Source organism: Lemur catta, chromosome 10 (genome assembly GCF_020740605.2).
Source record: "Lemur catta isolate mLemCat1 chromosome 10, mLemCat1.pri, whole genome shotgun sequence".
In the NCBI taxonomy this organism is placed as follows: domain Eukaryota; kingdom Metazoa; phylum Chordata; class Mammalia; order Primates; family Lemuridae; genus Lemur; species Lemur catta.
The window spans coordinates 42,232,208-42,254,873 of record NC_059137.1 but is presented as its reverse complement, the minus strand read 5'-3'; the positions used below and the strand labels follow the sequence as shown (position 1 = coordinate 42,254,873).

The 22,666-nt window shown below is 41.1% G+C and overlaps 1 protein-coding gene across 2 annotated transcripts in view; it reads right to left on the bottom strand.

Annotated features, from left to right (window-relative positions):
* The window catches only part of MOB3B (MOB kinase activator 3B), a 178,052-nt gene that overhangs the window by 90,862 nt on the left and 64,524 nt on the right, over positions 1-22,666 (bottom strand). The gene's annotated exons all lie outside the window — the stretch shown is intronic.

Genomic DNA, 22,666 nt, shown 5'->3' with positions numbered 1-22,666 from the left:
CACTTTCTTAGTTTGCTGTGGTGGTTACTGGCAGGAGGAAACAGCTAGGCGAGGCACTGGAGAGCTGGGACTCTGGGAAAAGGAGCACTCAGACCATGCTGTGTGTGTTGCATGGATGGGAAGCTTTAGCTAGCCCACCAATGGCGCTGGTGGAAGTTTACCCAGTTTCAAGATCACCATTCAAGGTCATGACCTTGAATTTCCATAATCCTGAGTTTCAAGATTGCCACTCAAAGCATAAGCACTATAGCCAGGTAAAAGCACAGATGGCATCTCTAACGGTTACTGTGAAACCAGGAGTCAGGGAGGAGGAGCAAGGATGTGTTGAGGGTTAGAAGATAGTGTCTGAGCAGCGAGATCAGTGTGCCCCATGTGCTCAAGGCTCAGGAGTGAATGCAACAAAGCTCTCTGGAGCCCCTTTGCTCCAACACACACAGTTCCCTGATGAGATGCTGAGGGTGTCAATTGCCTTATGAGAGCTTCCCAGACCCGTTGCTTAAACTATTGTGTCTGATACCTCTCTGGATTTAAGCTGACATCGCTACTTCTTGACCAGGTACTTTCACTGTCTACATCTTCTGCCGTGCACACTTTTCAGAGTAGTTGGGGAAGCTTTGAGGAACTGCAGAGCCCTCGAGGGGTTGGCACGTGAGCCCACAGCCTCTTCTTTCCCGTGCTGCAGGGATGGTGGTCCCAGGCAGCCTCTCATGGTCTGTGACTTCTCCCTGACTCTCAGTAAGAAGGAGAGCAGGCCCCAAGCAAAGTTGTAAGTGGCAAACACTTATGGAGCCATGGTTTTCAAACTGTGTTCCTCGAAGCTTTAGGGTTCTGCTTCTTGAGTGGGGGAAGCTACCTCACCTTGGAGAGGGGGTGAGTGGGTGGGACTCTGAGCCTTTTACCTTGACTGCAGCCAACACAGATCCAATTCTATAAGTTTACTTCTTTTACTTGAGGTTTTCTCTCTCTCTCTCTCTTTTTTTTTTGGATGAAAAATATAAAAAGGTTTGAAAGCACTAAAGCAGGGTGTCTGCCTCAATAACATCACACCATATTTTTCATAGTTAACTAAAGAGTTGAAGCCAAGGTAAAACTAGAATATGTCCAGGTGGAATTTAAAGGAGATGGAAAATTCCTAAAACAGGTTATCATGAGACACAAAAGCTCATCGGGTCATTTATATTGCCTATTCGTGAGGATTTCCGTGGTGGTTGTTTTAAAGTATTTTCTGTGAAAGTAGGCACAACTCCTGGTTCTTACCACCGTAATGTTAACCTTCTGAACCCTCCCCTTCAGATCATTAACTACATGGGATTCTGTTCCACAGTCTGTTAAGCTGCCATCCTGCCTGCCAGAAAAAAAAAAAAATTTTTTCCCAGTCAAGGATCAGATTTCACCTGAGACTCTTAAGCCTCAAGAATTTGGCCACTGCTAATTTAGCCATTCCTTAAACAGGTTCCTCCACTTGTAAATGACTGGGATTTTGTGTAGCTAGAAAAACTAACTTCTGTGATTGGGAACAGTTCAGCCTCTTTCTTTAAAAGTGAAAAATTTTCATTTTTTAAGATGATTTTCCACCCTTGAAGAGGGCATTCTCTGTATTCTCAAAGGAGATACAGATCACTCTACAATTTAAAAATAAACAAACCCCAGGAATTGCATCCAAAGAATCAAAAGTTAAACAAACAACATTATTTTCCTCACTTAACTAGAGATGTAATGTGGTTTTATTTTAGTAGTTAAAGCTAACTCCTAATCTCCTTCCAAACAGGCCTAGTGACTTAATTACCATTTTTGAAAGGAGAGCCAAGAAAGAAAATGAATACAGGGAAGGAGAGAGATGAACTTTCTTGGATGCTCCTTCCCCAATCTTCACAAGATTCAGAAGGAGACCAACCCCACGAAGAGGAGAGCCTTAAGCACTTTCTAGAAAGACAAAGCCTCCCTTGGGAGGGAGAGCTTAACCTCAAGTGGCAACAGGAGCTCACTGCTATGGAAAAGGATGAGGACCACTGATATAAATCTTCCTTGAAAACCTAAGTACAACACAGAAGACTGACAGCCACAGAACTTGTGCTTCTCCACTTCCCACTCTCATCTTCTTTCAAGTCTCCTTCTGGTCTGCTTTTAAAGCTGTGGGGTTGGGTGATTGGGGAGGCGTGAAGCTGGGAATGTAGGGATTATGAAATGCAAAACTCTGGAGGCAGCCCCAGAGGAAGAAGAGAAAGAACATTCTTTTCCAAATGACACCAAGCAGACTTAAGTAAATTTGTTTGTTCAGAAAAGGTCAGTGAAGTCGTGCTTTTCCCATTAAAAACTGTACACAACCAATCGACATGAAGGATAAACACAATTCCATCTACCAAGAGACCCAAAGGATGCTAAAAATTCCCCCAACCTTTCTAGCATACTTTTTAAGGCTGGAATAAATGAGCATCAGCTTGGTTAAAAAAAAGATAACTTTAGAAACAGTTCAACATCCATTAGGCAGTGTACTTTACAAAAGCAAAAGACATCAGATAATCAACTACCATTTTCAGAAAAATAAAGCAGGGACTTGCACAACTAAGTGAGAAATTAATTAAAGGGAGGAAGGCAACCTATTATTAAAATGGTCAAACAAAAGAGTAGTGGATTCAAGCTTTCACTTCCAGTCATTTCCATTGACACCTATTTTTTTTTTTTTTTTTTTTGAGACAGGGTCTCACTCTGTTATCCAGTCTAGAGTGCAGCAGTGTCACCTTAGCTCACTGCAACCTCAGCCTCCTGGGCTTAAGCGATCCTCCTGGCTTAGCCTCCCTAGTAACTGGGACTACAAGTGCATGTCACCATGCCTGGCTAATTTTTCTATTTTTCATAGAGACAGGTCTTGTTCTTGCTCAGGCTGGTCTCTAACAGGCATGAGCCACTGTGGCCAGCCCATGAAACCTATTTTGATCCCTCAGCCAGCCAGGGGCTCTCTTCTTTTGCGATTCTATAATTTATTTCTTTTTTTCTAGGTACTGAGTTTCTTGCCCTGTGTAGCTGAGGCAGGAATAACTCAATCACAGGGTTATTGCCATGTGATATGTTGGAAGAATCTGTAAATTTAAAAGTTCTATTTAGTATTGTTATATTGGTAAAACTTTTATTTTTACTAGTTTTTTTTTTTCACTTTGAGATATTAATAGTAAGCTCAAGGACCAGAAGTACTTTTTGCTATTCTGTCTATGTCCTGTACTGCCTTACCCCCTGTCCAGCACACGGTGGGCATTTCATAAGGCTCTTTGGAACTGAACTGAAACTCAGCCAAAATTGCATACCCCTGAACCTCATCTTCCCTCAGAGCAGGTACCAGTATTAAGGATCCTTTTCCATAATAGAATGTTAGCATTTGAGAGGACCCTGTCTTCTAGTCTCATCCTTTCCTATCCAAAAACAGTAGTGGAAAAGATGCAGAGTTCCCAACCTTGAAATAATGGTGGGATTCCATTCCATGCATTAACTGGCATCCCTGCGGGAAATTCTTCCTCTGCCCTCTTCATTCTACACCTTCGTGTGTAGAAAAAGGGGGCATCAAAGTGAGGCTCCAAGGATGAGATGAAAGGAAGAGAAGAAAGGAAGCTGTTTTCCAGCATTTGTGAAAAATCCAAAAATATTCCCCAATTACATGCAATTCTTGATTCATCTGGGTGACAGAGTCCAATGTTAGAGGATAGATTCAGGAACACCCTTTTCTGTTGAGAACATTACCTTAGCTTTTAGAAAATCAACATCTTCCTTTCGAAGACTTTTTTTCTAAATCAAATTTGCTGATTTTCAACCAGGCATCCCCACAGTTTTAAATCAGAAATTGCTCCAGTCCCTATCTCCCCTGTTTTCTAGCTCCAAACGCAGTTCCCATCTGTGTCTGCCCCATGCCATTGCTGTTACCTTCACCCATCTTAAGCAGCAAGATGGTTTTGAATTGAGAGGCAGCCCTGATTAAGCCACATGGAGGTAAAATCACTGTCAGATGTTCAAGGGCTATGGGAGTACAAACCGCATTTACTGTCACAGAAATCAGAGACGCAAAAAAGTCGCTGAGATAAACCAATCTCACGCCATCTACCTTAAAAAGGGAATGATTTCTGCCCCATCTTCACAGAGCCAAGGATTCTAAATGAGCGTACAAAACCCCATCTCCACCCTCCAATTAATCAAGTCTGAAAAAATTCCTGGAAGTGGAAGAACCAGAGAAGGTTGCACTGTGAATTGTCAAGGCCTTTAGAATTCCTGAGATTTATAGATGACAATGAAGCCTTTCTGTGCATGTTGAAGGTGCACGAGATTCTTAATTTATGGTTTAGGAGTTGCAGGCTATAGCAGTAAACCTGCTAAGCCACTGAATTACTGCCAAGGGTGACCTTAATGGAGCCTGCAGAGGTCAAGCAGCCTTTTCCCTGTGAGTCAAAGAGCTCTTGGCTAACCCAATGCTCTTTTGGTTGAAGAAAAGACAAAAGCACTTGAGCCAACAGAAGCAAACATAGGCAATTAGATGGAAGGAAACAAGAGCAAGAAATGTAGCCCAGCATCATGAGACAATGGAAATAGAACTGAGAAGTTGAGACCCAGAGTATTCGTTCACCCCCTATCATGAAGCATGGTAGCTTCACATCTTTTTGCTCCTTCTCCTTCAGACTGACATTCTTGGCTTTGGAACTGGGAATCAGAGATGCCGTTGGACTGTTAGGTACTGATGTAGACCAGAAAATCACTGGGATGATAAATGCTGCCTTACAAGTGATTTTGCTCACCTGACTGTCCCCTGACCCTCTTGTGGTGACCTATGATGTACTTGTCTTTCCTGTCCTTGTCTTACTTAACCTTTCAGCACCCAACTTTGGCACCTCTCTCTTCCCTGTGCTCATGTAACACCACTCTCTCCTGGTTTCCCTCCTAACTCTTTGACTTCTCAAACTTTTTAGCAATGATTCCCCCTGGTCTTCTCCACCATTAAAGGTGGTGTCCCTTGGAGCTTTGTCCTAGGTCTTTTCTCTCTGTACCTTAAACCCCCTCCTGAAGTGCTCTGAGCCATACCCATGACCTCAGCTCCCTTTTATACAGTCCAGCCAAGACCTCTTTCCTGAGCCCCTGACCTGTATGCCCATCTGCTTGGACATTCCTCCTTGGATATCTCAGAGGAACCTCAAACTCAGCTCATCCATCCAAACTTCCCAACCCAGGAAACTCCTCCAACATTGCAATCTCAGTAAACAGCTCTACTCTGCTGTTCAAGCTGGAAACCTATGGGTTCTCCTTAATCCTCCTGCTTCCTGTTCTACCCCTCGTACATTTCATCACCAGCTCGCCCTCCAAAGCCTCTCTAATCCACCAATTCTCTCCACACTTGAGTTGAGGCTCTTACCTTTTCTTACCTGGACCACTGCAATGGGCTCCCAGATGGTGTTGGGGCTCAGACACACCATCCCAAAATATGATTGTAGGAGGCCACAATACAATACCCCAAAATATGCCTCTTTGGCATATTGATTATTTCAAGCTGGTTCTTTTGAGAAACTGCAGCCAGAGGAATAGCTCTGAAAAGTCACCCTTTTGTAAAAAAAAATTTACATGTAAAGGAAAACACCATTTGTAAGGTGTCTCTCTCTCTGCACTAGGAAGAGAGGGATATGGGACAGCCTGTACCAAAATCTGTATAACAAATCTTACCCTTGTTTTTTCTGCTTGTCCTGGCCATCACTCAGAACTCAAACCCAGAGTTTCCCATACCCCTTTTACCTTTATTTCTGCAAATGATGGTATTTAAGCCTGAAGTTTAAACTCTTTCTTTGAGATCTACTGTAGAGATTTATTCATTTCTCTGGGTTTTCTCCCATGTACCCATGAGCCATACACGTTAATAAATTTCTGTTGGCTTTTTTCTTGTTAATCTGTTTTTTTGTTGCAGGCAATCACAGTTAAGAGGTATGAAAGGTAGGAAAAAATTATTTTTTCTCTTCTACACTGGTCTCTGGGCATCTGTCCTTGCCCCTCCCTAGCCTGTGGGCAGAGTGATCCTTTTAACACTCAAGTCTTGCCATGTCACTCATCTGCCTTCAGAGGCTTCCTATGACTGTAGAATAAAGTCCAGAATTCTTCCCAGGACCACCACGCATGGTCTCCAAGGCCCTGACACCTCTGTGAGCTCCTCACATGTCACGCCAGCCTCGCTCACTATGTAGCATTCACATTTGCCTTCTTTTTGTCCTTAAGGGATGCCACACTTTTCTCACCTCAGGGCCTTTGCACAAGTGGTTCTTTCCCTCTGCCCAGACCTCCAACCCCCACAACACCACCCTTTCCACCTTAATGAATCCCACTCATCCTTCCAGTCTTACCTTAAATATTGCTTCTGAGGTGCTCCTGTTAGAGACTGTGTGTGTGTGTGTGTGGGAGTATCTGTGTATGTGTTTGTACTTTGTATATCTGGCACATTGCATTTTCCCCTGCTAAAGTTTTCACACTTGTAATAATTTATTTCACTTGTTCATTTGGCAACTTATACAAAGCACTTGCATGTGCCAGGCACTACTCTAGGAACTAGGTTGCAACACTGAGTGGGAGAGATTTCTATACTCAGAGCTTCCATCCTTTGTATGTGTCACTCTGCTATTTGATTTTAAGTTCCATAAGGAGAAGGTCATGCTTGTTTTGTTTATTACTGTATTCTAGGATTTGCGATTTTATTCTGGTTGCAGTGGGAAGATACTGGAGTTTTTTAGAGCAGAGAATTAACATGATCTGACTTATATTTTTTTAAGAAAATAACTATTTGCTATGTGGAAGATGGGCTGAAGAGGTGTGCCCCTCTTGGCATTAAGACCTTTTAGAATATTAAAGGCAACTACAGAAAAAAGTAAAATAGCTCTGATGTTCAAAAATATCACTTCATTTGGGGCTATTACATAATTATAAACATATTCATTGACTTTAGTACCTCTTGGTAATTTTCAAGTTTAAGTTCCATGATAGTAATGGGACAACTTCCCCATCTTGACTAGACACTTGCTAATTAAGGGGCCACAGGTCTGTTATCAAATGTGTTAATTTGTTTATTTGCAGTCTATGTATTTACTGGTCATTGATGAATATAACCCATTTGATGGATATTATAAAAACCCAACAGGCTAACTTCCTTGAACATCTTCCTTCAACCATTACAAAGCGTGTAACATTGTCCCCAGAGTCCTGCCTTTTGAAACTCACTGATGCATTTCACATTTGTCAAACTCATTATTTATGAGCAGTGAGCTATACAGTAGAAGTGAGAGTCGTCCATAGGGACACATCTGCCTGCCTTATACTTGAAACGCTTTATCTCCAAGGAAAGAAGAGGGCTTCAGTTTTTCATGTCAGTTAAAAAAAGTACTAAGGCGTTTTCAGTTTGGAACCTTCTTCTTAAGCATGAGATAACGAGTTTGCTAAACCCTATTGAAAACAAAACCACATACAGAAGCTATGGAAGCACAGAAGGCACATTGCTATTCCTAAATTAAGGCGAAGGACTGCTGGACTAGATGAATAGGGCCTCTTATTAAGGCTCCTTGTGTCACATGCCAGGATGCATTTTTCCTTCTCCTATTTAGTTGCAGCACCATTAAGACACTGTGGTACAAACCAGTTTACCTTTGGAAGTCAGATTTACAGAGAGCAGTAACAGTAACCGTATAAACAGCCAAGAGCACTGAGAACTTATTTAAAGAAGGGACAACACCAGCTCTTAGTCCCTCTATACTACAGTTTCAGCCTGGGCAAAGGCACAGAGCTTTAACCTTGGGAAAAGCCTGAGCAGTAAATTCAGGGCACTAGCAGCTAGCAGGGAATTTGATTCAGAGCCCTGTTCCTGCCAGAGTCTGGGAGCTCTCACTTGCTCCCTGGTGACAGGCTGTGGCTGGCTTCAAAACTGCTGCTGCTGACTTGATGGTCAGAGGTCCCCTTCAGTGGAAGGAAGTTCAGGACCCCTGACAGATCTGAGAGGCCGAGGCAGGTACTTGGGGTGATCTCAGTAGGAGGTGACTGAGAGAGCCCTAGTAGATGGGCAGAGTGCTAGGGCAAGAGGATAGGGGCTGGCAGAAGAGCTAGGGGCTGGCCAGTGGTCAACAGGTGAGGGGCTGACATGGAGGGGTCCCTGTCATTGGTCTCAATACCAATGACGTGACTCCAATATGGCACAACTGGGCAGACCTTATGGGCAGACTGAAAGTGGGCAAACCATAAATAGGCTTTATGGGTCTATTTATTGAGTAGTTTGAAAAGCTCACTTTGATAATGTCTCCTTGTCCAGTTGTCCTGGAAAAGGCTACAATATTTTATCTGAAAAACCTGAGTCCCCGTTTTGGTCATATTTCTCCAAGGACCTTCTGCAAAGGCCAGCTCCTGGATAGCACCATGGGAAGGACGAGGAGCTACAGGAGATGAAATGTACACCTGTGGCACCTGAAATAACATGACATCCAGCCAGCCCAGTGAGTCACTGTAGACTGATAAGGGCAGCCAGATTCCACGGCTATTTCAAGAGTCAACATGTTTTAGGGCTAAAAAGGCTTCATGGGCCTCAAAGTGTCAACTGTCTGAGAGGTGACTCAAAAACCAAGGCTGAAAAGTCCACCTCAGCAGGAAGTCCAGAAACCTACCACTGACCCTGCCTATTGAAAGAGACTTATGGCCTCCAGGGTCTTTGTTTCTGGGAGGCTCATTGATTTATTGATATGTGCAGCTTCTAATATGGGAGAAAAACACAGCAATTAATTTTGCTGTGTTGTATTGACAATATTATTAGCAATATATTAGCTGATATTTATTGAACATTTCCTACACGCAGAGTTCCATGCATCTAGCTAGGTCTCTTAATGTTACAGGGGAGGAAATCGAGTTAACAGATTGAGGAGTGAAAAGAAAAGGTAGACAGATAGAGTCAGACTTTATATACTAACTAAAAGTTAAAAGTTGCAGAAACTGAATTATATTGGTCTGCTCATTTGTTAACTGTGAAACCACAGGGCACAATGTATAGCTACTTAGCATACCCTCACATTCTGTTGTTTATTTTTTCCTCCTTCTCTTCCTAGCCAATGAGATTTTTATCTTTAAAAGACACACATACATACACGAAATCAACACTCATCACTCTCACACACAAATTATTGAACAATCTGTCCTACCTTATTAATGGGAGGTTTGTACCACTGGCATAAGTCTTCCTAATTTCAGTGACCATAAGTTAAAGTACAAGAATTCAAGGCACTATGACAAAGTAGCAAAGCCATGACTTGAAATCTCTCATTTCATCCACCTAGGATTTCTATTGCAAGGGCCTCATTCTTTAGGGTCATAGAGAAGCTAAACCTTTTGCTTCTTCAAATTATCCTTTCATTTTTTTCCCCTCTCATTCAGCCTTTGGATATATTCATGTTCGTGTCTTATGCAAAGGCATGTGTGTATGTGCCTAGAATGCTCATATCACAGATGTTCCTGGCATAGGGAAAAAATTGCAATGGAGTCAGAAAGACCTGCTATAGGCCTTTATAAGCTGTGTGACCTGTGCAACCTTAGTAACCTCTCTGAGGCTCAGTTCCCTCATTTGGAAAAAAAGCAAAACCCACTTTTTTAAAAAAGGTTGTTACTAAGTGAAGTATCCCAAGAATGGAAAAATAAGCACCACATGTACTCACCATCAAATTGGTTTCACTGATCATCTCCTAAGAACACATTTAGGAATAACATTAATCGGGTGTCGGGCAGATATGGGGGCGGAAGGGATGGGTGTATACATACATAATGAGTGCGATGAGCACTGTCTAGGGGATGGACACGCTTGAAGCTCTGACTTGCGGGGGGAAGGGCAATATACGTAACCTAAACTTTTGTACCCCCATAATATGCTGAAATTTAAAAAAAGTAGTAAAAAAGGTTGTTGTGAAAAATAAGTGAGTAATGTAAAGCACCTAATTTATAGTAGACATTAAATGGTAGACACCATTATTATAGTAACTGCATAAAATGAAAGCTAGATATGACATAATCTGCTTAGCAAGGCAGGTATGAGATTGGCCTCTGACACTAGCAATAAAACACACTTCATTTAGCATAAGATGTTTTATATACCCCATTTAGAAACGAGTCTGTCCACAGAAAGTAACCCTATCTGCCCGTCTGCAGGTTGAAGCAATTTGACTGTGTCTACCTAATGCTGACTGATGGTCAACTCCATCACAAGGTCCCTTGTCATGGGGCTCAGTTAATGCTGATTCTAATTATCTATGCAGATGGAAAGAGCAGAGTCACAGATAATCCAGTGATGCAATGCTTTCTAAATCATTCATTCAGTTTCTTTTCCATATAGCTACCTTACAGTATTATTTGAGTCTTGGCTGATGCTTGACATTCTGTATGTATGACTATGAACACAGGTGAAAAGCCATCAGTCCTGCTGGGTAAATACCATAAAGGATATGTTCTACTGATCAATGGGGCCCTAACAACAGTGCTTTTAAGTGTTTATGTTACCAGCGCACAACAATGTCACCGTTTAACGTAAGGCACAGAGTAGTCCCTCCTTATACACGGGGGATATGTTCCAAGACCCCAGTGGATGCTTGAAACTGCCAATACTACCAAACTCAATTGCTGTCAGTCGAACATGTTTCTGTCTATGTCTTCCACCCACAAATTTAAGGCCTTTTCTACCTTAACTAAGCACTTATTACACACTCTGGCTGTAACTTTTGCAGCTTGAGGTGTGACAGCAAAACTAGCATGAATTTCTTCTTACTTCTTCACAATTTCACAGATTTACAATAGATATTAGCAACCTTGGTATGCCTTTTTCCTTTTCTTATTAAGTTGAGAACTTTCACCTGTTACCTTCAGGAAGCACTTTATGGCTTCTCTTTGGCATATCTGAATTGCCAGAACCACCACTCTGGCAGTTTAGGGCCATTATTAAGAAAATAAGAATTGAACACAAGCACTGCGATACTGAGACAGTCGATCTGATAACTGAGAGGGCTCCTAAGTGACCCACAGGCAGGGAGTGAACACAGTGTGGGTACGATGGACAAAGCCATGATTCATGTCCCCTGGAGAACAGAGGGGACCGCATGAGATTTCATCACACTACTCAGAAAGGCTCACAATGTAAAGTTTATGAATTGCTTACATCTGGGATTATCCACTTATTAATAATATTTTTGGACTTCAGTTGACTGTGGGTAACTGAAACCACGGAAAGTAAAATCGTGGATAATGAGGGACTATTGTACTGTGAAATCCTCAATGTAAGTTTAATTTGTTTTCATTCAACCAACATTTCCAGTACCTAATAGGTACAAAGGACCATTCCCTACCCACCCCAACCCCTACCCCACTGCTTTATCTACAGCAGGGGTTCTCCAGGTTTTGTGTGGATCCCTGGGGGTCCTTTCAGAAGTACACAAAGTCCCCCTCTTTCCAAGTACATTTCTCTGTGAACCAAAACAATATATCACAATAGACTGAATGTAGAAGCAGACATGAGAATCTAATTGTCTTCAATTAAACCAGAAGTCATAGAGATTTGCAAAAAATAAAACAATGCCACCCTTCTTACTCAAGACAATTTTTTTGTTTTGGTTTTTAAAGCTATTTTTCATTTGAAAAATTTATTTATGTTAATATATAATGGGTTTATTATTTCTTGGTGAATTAATAAATAAATATTTTTGGACTTCCTAGTTTTAACTTCTAATATGGTAACTACTGATAGCAATAACCCACATAAGCAAAAGATCAGGATTTTCCATAATTTTTTAGAGTATGAAGGAATTCTGAGACCAAAGAAAATTTGAGAACTACTGTTGTACATCTATCTCGTTTAAATCTTATAGCACACTAATACTCATTCCAAATTTTGTCTTCACAGAACTTATCATTCCTATCTAGCATTATCTATATCATACATTTATTTGTTACTTATCTGTTTTCTCCATATGCCAGTCATTTGCCTATTTCTTCTCAGATCCATCCCTACCCTTCCTCTGCATAAAGTGTCCCCCAGCCTCCTGTGCCAAAGAAGCAACTGGCAGGAGACTGGAGGAACAAAGCAAAGACTCAGGTATTTATGCCTCCCAATGCCCCTGTTGGTCTCCAGACATACTGTGTATGCTCCATGGCTCCAGTTTCCACTGAATGGACCTTCCCTCTGTGCTCCTGGCTCCCGGCTCTGGTAACACCCTCTCTCCCTTTGTTCATCCAACTCTAAGGTGGTAGCAGCTTCCAGCTCTTGTTATTATCTGGTTGCTTCACCATCCCAGTTTGACTTTTTGGCTCTCAATATCATTGTGCTAGTTCTCTGGAGATCTTAATTCCTTTTATTAAACCATCTGGCATGGGATCTATTTTCCTGCCTGAAATGTAAGCTCCATGAGGTCAGGGGCTTTGCTTGTCTTATCTACTACCATATCTACAATGTCTCCAGTAAATAATTTTTTTATTAATTAAAAGCCCTGAGGGATAAGTGGTAGTATCATTATTTTATATGTATGAAAAATAAGATTCTGGAAGCACTTACTTGTCCTGGATAAGTAGGTCTCAGACTCTAGCTTGCATCAGAATTACCTGGAAAACTTTAAAACACAGATTTCTGGGCTACCCCTAGAATCTCTGATTCAATAAATCTAGGGTTGGGCCTCAAATTGTATTTCTAGTAAGTTCTCAGGTGATGCTGAGGCTGCTGGTCTAGCAACCACTTTGAGAACTACTGCCCTATTGTCTGTTTTTCCATTTGCTAAAGAGAGAGAGAGAGAGAGAGAGAGAGAGAGAGAGAGAGCGCCACTGCCCACTACTGCCCTAGACGATACAGCTAGAAAGCAGAAGGGCCAGTCCCTGGGCCTACTTGTCCCACTGCATCCTGAAGCACAGAGGCATCTGATACCAAGCTCAGCAGTCGGGAACATGTCACTAAACATATCAGCTCTCTCAGTAGCTCACTATAGGACTGTAGTCCAAATACATATCACATCACTCATTCAGTTCCCTATTATTTTTAGCCTGTACCATTCTGGAAGTAACATGTTCCTAAGTTTCCAAATGTACATACACTATTTCTTTCTTTCTTTTATTGGTCTAACACTGAACCTTCTCAAGCTTCAAAAGGTATGTCACAATTCCGATATATCAGGATTTAGACTGGGAAAAAATCCAACCATATTTGCTATGTGCCCTTTATGATTTTATAGATTTTCACCTTTTTTTTTTTCCTTACTAAGAGGTTCCAGTTAGTCCAAACAGGCACCCCGCCTCTTCAATTTCTTAATCATTTTAGGGACCATTCTCTAGACCATCTTTTACTCTCACATACCTATCCTGAGTTGCTTCCAGGGCTCGGCACTCATATTTCAAGACTGACCATCAGGGTTTTCAATAAGAAGATGACATTTTGGTTTGGTTTCAGTATACTTCCTGAGCATGCCTAGAATTTTCTAAGCTTTTCTAGCCCTGGCAGTAGGTTGGGCTTCAGCGAACCAATGTATGCATGCCTGGTCTTTTTGGTCTTTTTCTTGAGTTACCAATAATCAGAATTAACGTTAAGATCAGGAATGGTAAATGCATGACACACATTCCTTATTCTCGCAGCTATGCAGACACCAGCAATCAATCACAGCATGTCCCCCCAGGCCCCATGTAAGAAAGGCATAACATTCTAGGAGAACAAGGACACTATAGATGTTCTGCACTGCCTGTGACATTGGCTCCAGTTTCTAGTAAATGGAAACCTCTTGTCTTTTGCTACTCCCATCCTCCAGGAAAAAAAAAAAAAAAAAAGAGAAAGGAAGAAACACAAAATACCCCACATCAACCCGCATTCTTCCACCTTTTCAGATGTCATTTGTAAATGTGGTTTGGGTATTATTAAAGGGAAGGCAGTGAATTTTTTCAAGATAATCATAAAAGTATCTTCACAAGTACATCTGCACTTTAAATAGGTACATATATGAAAAAGTAGGCCTCAGTTTTTCAACTTGAAAAGAAATATGTTATCCCAACTTAATCTTTATCATTTCCACAAAACAGGAACTACAGACATTACTTTCATCTTTCTTGTTTTTAAGTTACTATGTTTTTGGAGAGAGGAAAGGTTATAATTTCACTGAATGCAAAAAGCTCTGTAGATTTGTAGTTAGACGAGTCTGGATTCTAAGCCTGGATCAACAACTTACTGTGAAGATGATTTTGGGAGAAGAAACGTATCCCAGTTTCCTCATTTAAAAATAGGGATAATAATAATGGTCCACTAGGGCTGCTTTATAGATGAGAAAAAATACATTGCTTGGCCCTGAATAGGTAATAAATGTTAGTTAATATAATTACTGCTATATTTTAAACTTTGGAACTTTTACCTTACATGAAAAATGGAATCCATTGCTTTTAGATGGTATTCAAGTTTTGATTAACTGATATTCTAATGGATGTGAAAAATTATTCTTTTCTGAGATTACTGTAACTATGACATGATCAATAGCTTTTCTCAAATTTTACTTCAGGTAGAAAATAAATGAGCAGACAATAATGCAGCAAAAATTCTCCTATATGATCAAGGAGTACAAACTGCAATAAATCAGGTCTTCCCTTTTTATATCACCGTGAAAAGGAAATACAGCTAAAATTTATTCAGCACTTAACTCTCTACCAGGAATATGCTAAGAGCTTTATGTGCATTAGGTCACTTAATTCTTGTAGTCTCATAAAGCAGGAATTATTACTATTACCCCACTTTCCAGATGAGGAGACAGGCTCAGAGAGGTTCAAGGCTTGCCAAGCTTGCATGGCCCATAAGGAGAGGAGCAGATCTGAACCAGACCTGAAGATAGGCCCTGAACCTTTGCACTATTTCTGGAAAACAGAAATAAAGCCCGGGCCGGGCGCAGTGGCTCATGCCTGTAATCCTAGCACTCTGGGAGGCTGAGGCAGGAAGAACGCTCAAGGTCAGGAGTTCGAGACCAGCCTGAGCAAGAGTGAGACCCCATCTCTACCAAAAATAGAAAGAAATTAGTTGGACAACTAAAAATATATAAAGTTTGAGGTTGCTGTGAGCTAGGCTGACGCCATGGCACTCTAGCCTGGACAACAGAGCGAGACTCTATCACGAAAAAAAAAAAAAAGAAATAAAGCTGGAAGCTATCCCATGTGCTTTGACAGCTACTGCCTATAGACAGTTTCCTAGCAGCCCTGGTACCTATCATTGACATATTTGTACACATTTCTCTTTAAAGACATGGAGGCTTTTTCTTCTCCATTTCAGGATGGCCAAATGCAAATAGCTTATCTGAAGGCTGTAACAGGTAAATCCCTAATAGTCAAAAACTTTCTTCCCTCTGCCCTTGGTGGTTGTGGTAGGATTCCCTGGCTGGCCCAGGCAATCAAGGAGATGTTGAAGGAAGTCATGCACAAGCAGTTCTTAGTGGTCACTAGACGCTGAGGCCCCACTGTGCTGTCCCTTCAGCTGGACCAGGAGCTAGGCAGAGGCTGCTGTTGCCAGCAGATTGTCAAAGGATGTGACCCAGGGGATGGGCAACCAAACGAACACCCATCTACTAGCCGGAGCTTCTCCCTTAATGCATCACTCTTCTCCAGTCCTGGTGACCTGGGCTGGATGACATAGAAACACCAAAAGCCTATTGCTTCTTTTGAAGAATGACTTTTTTATTTTCCTGAGAAAGAGCTAACAAGTCTGGTTTGTCTCTCTATGAAGGCAAACATTTAATTTCCAAAGGCATGAACTAAGGTTCAATGAGACACATCACTAAGGAGGTATTCACATAATAAAAGGAATTTTTGCCAAACTTTCTTCAAATATTGAACTCTCTGTAACGAATGAAAATACTTAGTATTCGGCTAAATAACTTGGCCTCCTGGCAAAATGACATCAGCTAAGTATCTACCTATTCTCTATCTGGAGGAGAGGCAGACCCCTGGTGGGGAGGACGCAGAGAAGGCCTCTGGTATCACGCCCCCGCAGATACACCCCTTAAAGCTTGACGCGAGCTGACCTGACTTTCCAAGCACCACTGACCTCCATAATCAGCCCTCGTTGACTAACGAAGGACACCCAGGTTACAACCCTCCAACAACCAAAGGAGTAAAAGCATCAGATGCCCGCATCCCCACCTCATTGCGTCCTTTGTTTTTAATCTCTGGCTTCCACTGAATATCACATATCTCATTTTCCTGCCCAGCTGGTGCTGAGATATAACAACTTGTCACTTGAGACACAGCCCATTAAAATTACATAGCACAGGTAATGGAGAACTCGGTGCAGGTCAGGACAGCAGGTAATTAGCCTTAACTTACAGGGCAGTCGCTAGGCGCTCTGGGATTCCTGCCTTCACTCTCCTTGCTCTCTGTTTCTTAGCACACTGGAGGCCCTTTTCAGGAGTATCTCTTGGGATTTGTTGAGCAGGGGTGGTTATTTAACACTGTCCTCATTAACTCAGCCACCAAGTCACTGTGGTATTCGGTTCACAAGGTGGGGGCAGGGAGTTGTGACCGTGACAATAAACTGTCAATTCTTCAGCGGCTGGTGGGGGCAGGGGAGTGGACTCAGATGTCTCTGCACATTTTCCATGAATAGACAACTGAACAGAATTGAGTAGCATCAGAATCTAGAGGAGACAAGTTCTTAAAAGGAACAGAAGCTTAGAGTTCCCACCAGTGAGGACCCAGTAGAGTCTGCATCAGATGCAGGGCCTTGGCTGTTTTCAAGTCCCTCCTTGTGACTGGGGGTTTTGTCTTAGGACATCCCTTAGAGAGGATTTAACAGCTGATGCAACAGGCAAGGGTAAACTGTGTCTGATGTTGATTCTGGGGTAAGAACATCACAGACATGAGATGCTGGAGTTGTTGAGAGCATGGGCTTTGGAGTTGGGCCACTTTGGGTCTCAAGCCCATTTCTGCCTAAGTGATCCTGGGCAACTTACTTAATCCTTTTGAGTCTTAGTTTTCTCATCTGTGAAATGGAAATCATGCTACTTGCCTTACAGGGTTATTTTACAGATTAAATGGGATAAGGCAGCTCAAGTTTTTAAGGTAGTATGGGTTCAGAAAATGGCAGCTTTATTTTTATTCCTTCCCAACTAGTAAATTCTTAGGAAGCCAAACAATTTACTAGATCCCAAAGGTGAATCATGTTTCCAGAGGCTTAGAAAAACTCTCTAGTTCACAAGGCCACTTTAGGGGGCTGCATTCTTGGCAGTGAGTACTTTGAGAACACTTTTCCCATCTTCTTGGTGACCCTGATTTGATCTCAACAACATTTTGATTTTAATGAGTGGTTTGTCCCAGATGTGACTGGTAGCCTATCTCCCCACTTCTCTTGCTAACCCGCACCCACTCTCCACTAAGGGAAGCTGGTTTCACACTGGACATGGGCAGGTTTAGTACTCAGTCTTCTGAAAACCAAGCAAGAAGACCCATCCTAGTAGATGTCTCTCTAATGAGCTAGATGTTCATGCCTGAAACAAGGAGTTGGTCTAGCTCCTCAACAAACACTGGAATTCTCCAAAGCCTTTGAGAGATGTCAATCTGAAGTATTTATAACCCCTATCACAGAGTGATTCAGCAATGAAGACTGATAATTTTTAAAAATCTTGTTGAGTCTTTTAAAGAATATTTTATTTTTCTAAGGATACTGTTCAAAAATTGTTTACTAGTCTCCACAAGTTTGGGCGATAGTTATATAGAAATGTATGGAGACAGAGACCACTAACACACATTTAGTTTTCAGCATCACTTATGTCTCAGGCTCTGGAATGGGTGTTTTTACTCATATAGCCTCATTTAATCCTTAGAACAGCCCTGTGAAGTCAGAATTACATCCCCTGGTTTACAAATGGAATGGAAACTTAGGGGTAATGTCACACAGCAGCCTGAAGTGGCAGAGCTAGTTGATTAAACCCAAGTCTCTGTCCACAAGTCTAGTTCTAGTTCTACCACACTGTAAATGTATTTTGCTGATGCCCATTCTGTCTTGCCAGTGTTATTTAGATTTATATCAAAATAAAAACCATGTGGGAGACATACAATAGAAAATACAAACTTTAAAATGTGAAGGCCAATCATAAACTCAACTCCCCAGGACCCCATGTCTGAGAAGCTCAGCCCTATGGACATTTTTCATTCTCATAGGCCTTGGTATAATATTTTGAGAGAGGATGAAACTCAGCCGCAGTCTCATGAGAAAGGTTGTCAAAACGATGCAACGATTTCCACAATGCACTTGACTGATGAACAAACTATTTATTTCAGAAAAATGTGCAGAACAATTTAGAGCAACTAGACATTCTAGACATTATGTAAACTGCTCAAGGACAGGGACTCTGTCTGCTTTGCTCTCTTGGTACCTAAAATAGCTGCTTGGCAAACACTCACTGAACGAATGAATGGCAATAACAGGTAGCTGTAGGCCCGCAAAGGGTTTTCATGAGGCTAAGTTATCCTCTGCCCCATCTTAGAATGGAATATGGGAATGGTTAAAGTACCTGGACACACTCTGCAGGCATTTCGGAGATAACTTTTTAAAAGAATCAAAAATCAAAAAAAAGATTCATTTATTTAAAAGTTCTAGCAAAACGAACAAACAAACCAACAAGGTTTTATGAAATTTCTTCATCCTGAACAACCTCCTAAAATGAATCATTGAAAAGCCTTTAGTCATGTGAAGGAAAATCTGGGAAATAATGATACAAGCGATGAATGGTAGCATATGACAAGGGCATAGATTTTCAGTCAGATACTGTTAAGCTCAAACTCTGACTGCTAAATTGGTATTAGCTGTACAACCTAGGGAAAGCCCCTTACCTTGTTTAAATGTCAGGCTCCTCACTGGTAAAATGGAATATTAACTTCACTTTTGCTTTACTGAGTTTTAAGAATTAAGAAAGATGAACAGTGGTAGGTACAGTGCCTGGCATTTAGCAGGCTCAATAGATGTGAACTCCCTTCCTTGCTTTCCTTAATCTTTCCTGCCCTGACACTTGTTTCAGAGGTAGCTAAGATAATGTCACTGTTTTATAAATGTTCTTATTCCTCCTTTTTAGAGACTTTTTAAAAACACATGAGTAGGAGGAGCTCTAAGTTTTCTACTCATTTTTTTCTGAATATCAGATCTAAAACATTAAATCCTATTATGTAACAAAAACAGGGAATCTGGGGGCTAGAACATAAAAATTATTGTAATTAGACTGGCAATAGAATTCTTTTTAAAGTCCACGGCTTGCTATTTTTCTGTCTTGGCAGTTATCTCTAAAAATGGTTAAAGAGATACAATCAAAGAAGAGGTGGCCCTTACTTCTGAAGTTACTGCTGTTTTAAGGGCTTTAACAGGGACATCTGTTGGGTTTTTAACAAAGGAAGCCAGAGGAGTTCAAGGGAGAGTGAAGGAGACTATAGTTTACAAGGGATCCACATCTGTTTGGTATTCTCCCATCTGAGAAAGCTCGACTTCTGAAATAACATGGGTCGCAGATAAACTTGAATCTAGAAACAGATGAAAGCTTTTCTTTCCTCAGTGTTTCAGTGGTAGAGATCAACAGCTGTTTATATCCTTTAATACCTAACTAAGGATGAAGCCTTCACATCTGTCAGTATTTTCCGGTTCTATTTCCTTGGATCACAGTGGGGAGGAGGTAAAGTTTGAACCCCTCTCAATTCCTAGGCAGGAACACAGAAATACGCCCAGGATTCAAAGCTATAATTCTAAGCAGAACTCCCCATTTCTCATCCACCCAGGGTCTGCTGTTTCCGTAGAGACATCTTGATAATTTCCATGATAATGACTCATGACAGCACAAAGATCAAAAAGAAGAAAAGTAGGCTGGAGTCAGGAGGAGGAAGAAGAGGAAGAAATGGAGTGTAACAGAGAGAGTGGCTCCTAAAAATAGGTTCTTGCAAAAGACCTCGACAATAACATCTGAGGGTAAACCACGCAGGTGAACAGGAGGCTGAGGAAGACCCTCATAGTGAGGGCAGATGGTGATGGTTTTACTAACCCCTACCATTTCACCTTGGAAAAGTTAAACAGAGAAAATAAAACACCGTGAAAGCAAGGTGCAGGAAATATCTAGGAAGGAATACAAAAAGATTTGGAGACATTTGTTTAAATTTGCTTTGATCATCAGTGCCACGAACATGTAAAGACCTTATAAAGGTTATTTTTCCACTCATCTATCCATTCATCCATCCAACAACTTACAAGACACCAGGAGTAGACTTACAGCTGGGGGATATTCAAATGAGTTAGACATATTGCCTAGCTTAAGGAGCTTATATTCTAATAGGTATAAGACATAGTGTCTGAGCTGGGCCTCAAAGGAGAGAATTCTAGACAGTGAAGTGGGTGATTACAGAAGGAGAGAATCACATGGATAAAACCAGAGAGGTAAAAAACAGACTGTTTCTGGGGGAATGAAAAGCATTCTGGGTGGTTACAAGAAACAGAGTAGTGTTGGGTGCTTATTAAAAGTGCAGGTTCATGAGGAACTTAAACAATTCAATAGTAAGAAAACAAATAACCCAATTAAAAAATGGGCAAAGGATCTGAATAGACATTTCTCAAAAGAAGACATATAAATGGCCAATGAGTATAGGAATGCATAAAGAAAATGTGGTTTACGTACACAATAAAATACTATTCAGCCTTAAAAAAAGAATGAAATTCTGTTATTTGCAGCAACAGGGATGAACCTGGAGGGCATTCTGTTAAGTGAAATAAGCTCAGCACCGAAAGACAAATACTGCATGATCTTATATATGGAATCTAAAAAAAGGTGATCTCATAGAAGTAGAGAGTAGAATGGTGGTTACCACAGACTGGGAGTGGGGGAGGGAGGCTCAAGAAATGTTGGTTAAAGGATACAAAATTTCAGTTAGATAGGAGGAATAAATTCAAGAGATCAATTATACAGCATGGTGACTACAGTTAAAAAAAAGTGCAGGTTCTTAGGTCTCACCTAAGAGATTCTGATTTAATTGTTAAGGGAGAAGATCAAGGAATTTGCATTTTGAACAGAGAGCCTAAGTAATTCTGATACAAACAAAAGTTTGACAACTCTAATTTAAATAGCTTAACATTTCTCAAAAGATACTAATGATGTTCTATTTAACAACAAAAAGAAAAGGTACCAGGGTCAAATTAGGAAACGCCACATACTATTATTTTCTTGAAAATTCATAATGTACACTGGCATATTAAAAACCCTGCAGTAAAGAAGTCAATTTTACTTGGCATTTACCAAACTTATTTTTCCATGGGGGAGAAAAAAAATCATGGTACACTCATTGAGCTCTCTCAAAATACCAGAGCATAAATTGGGTAGAGGTGAAACAGAGAATTCTGATCAGGGGAGCTTGTCATCTGAGCATGCAATGACTAAGAAAATGTATAGAAAAAAAAAAAAAGTCAATTACTCTGGGGGATATGAAGGCATCCATTGATTTCCTCCAAACAAAGCCTAAAACCATCTATGATGTCCTATTTTCCAAGCAGACAGCCAGAAGCTCCCTCACTCTCAAGTAACACACCATGGCTCTGGGCTGGTAACCGCAACTGCCAGAGAGAGCAGGAATGCCCAGAGTTCAAAGCATCCAGGAGCAGACACAAGGGGAACGATGAAGAAGAGTTATCCCTACCCACATTTATTTATCTTTATTGCTATCACATGTTTAGTACAGAGTATTGGCAGTTGCTTGAAAGGCTTCTGGAAAAGAAAAATTCCTCCCAGCTCCAAATGTAGCCTCTAACAGTCAATGACAACGCAAAAGACATGATCCTAAGAAATTCCCACTCCTCCAAGGTGCATAATAGATGCCCAAGGGAGTTTTTGAAACCTGCCTTCTTCCTTCTACACTGTGAACGGAGTTCACACACCCCACCTCTTTCCTGTTAACAAGGGACAGGAGAGAGAGCACGAGGGGATGGGATAAGCCAAGGCAACACCAGCATTCTGACATATTAGTTTGCGTGCTGAATATTTCAAGATGTACATACTGCACCAATCAATTTATACACTTTTTTTTCTGCTATAAACTTAATTACTTCCATACACCCCTTCTCAACTTTCCATATGCCACATAGGGACACCCCTCCCCCACATCTAGAGGTGATTTCAACCGTGTGTTTCAAATACTCTCTTTGTGCTCCAGCCATCTCAGAGCTTTGTGATAATACTTTCCAATGGCACAAGTATTTATTCAATCATTCCACAAACATTCCTGTTTACAAAGGTTCCAGGGCAATGTGCTAGGCACTGGAGATAACAACAGTGGAAGTAGGAGATTGCTCATTCCTACTGCGCCTAGGGCATAAAACACTACAATTCTAAATTCAGCCTATCAGCACATAGGAAATCCAATGACTAACAGCATAAAGAAATATAAGAGGTAGAAAAGATTTGGTCCTTCTCCTTGAAGCATTTCATGGTCTGTAGCACAAAGCAAACAAAATGATTTGCATTTCAAGTGTCCCACTGGGTCCAGCAGCTATGCAAAGGTCAGAGTTAACAGCACAGCCTGGAATTAATAATCTATGACTAGGAGAGGGAGGAGAATGCCAGGATCTTTTCTTTTCACCAGAATCTAAACCTCATGTTTGTTTCATAACCAAACAAATCCATGAATT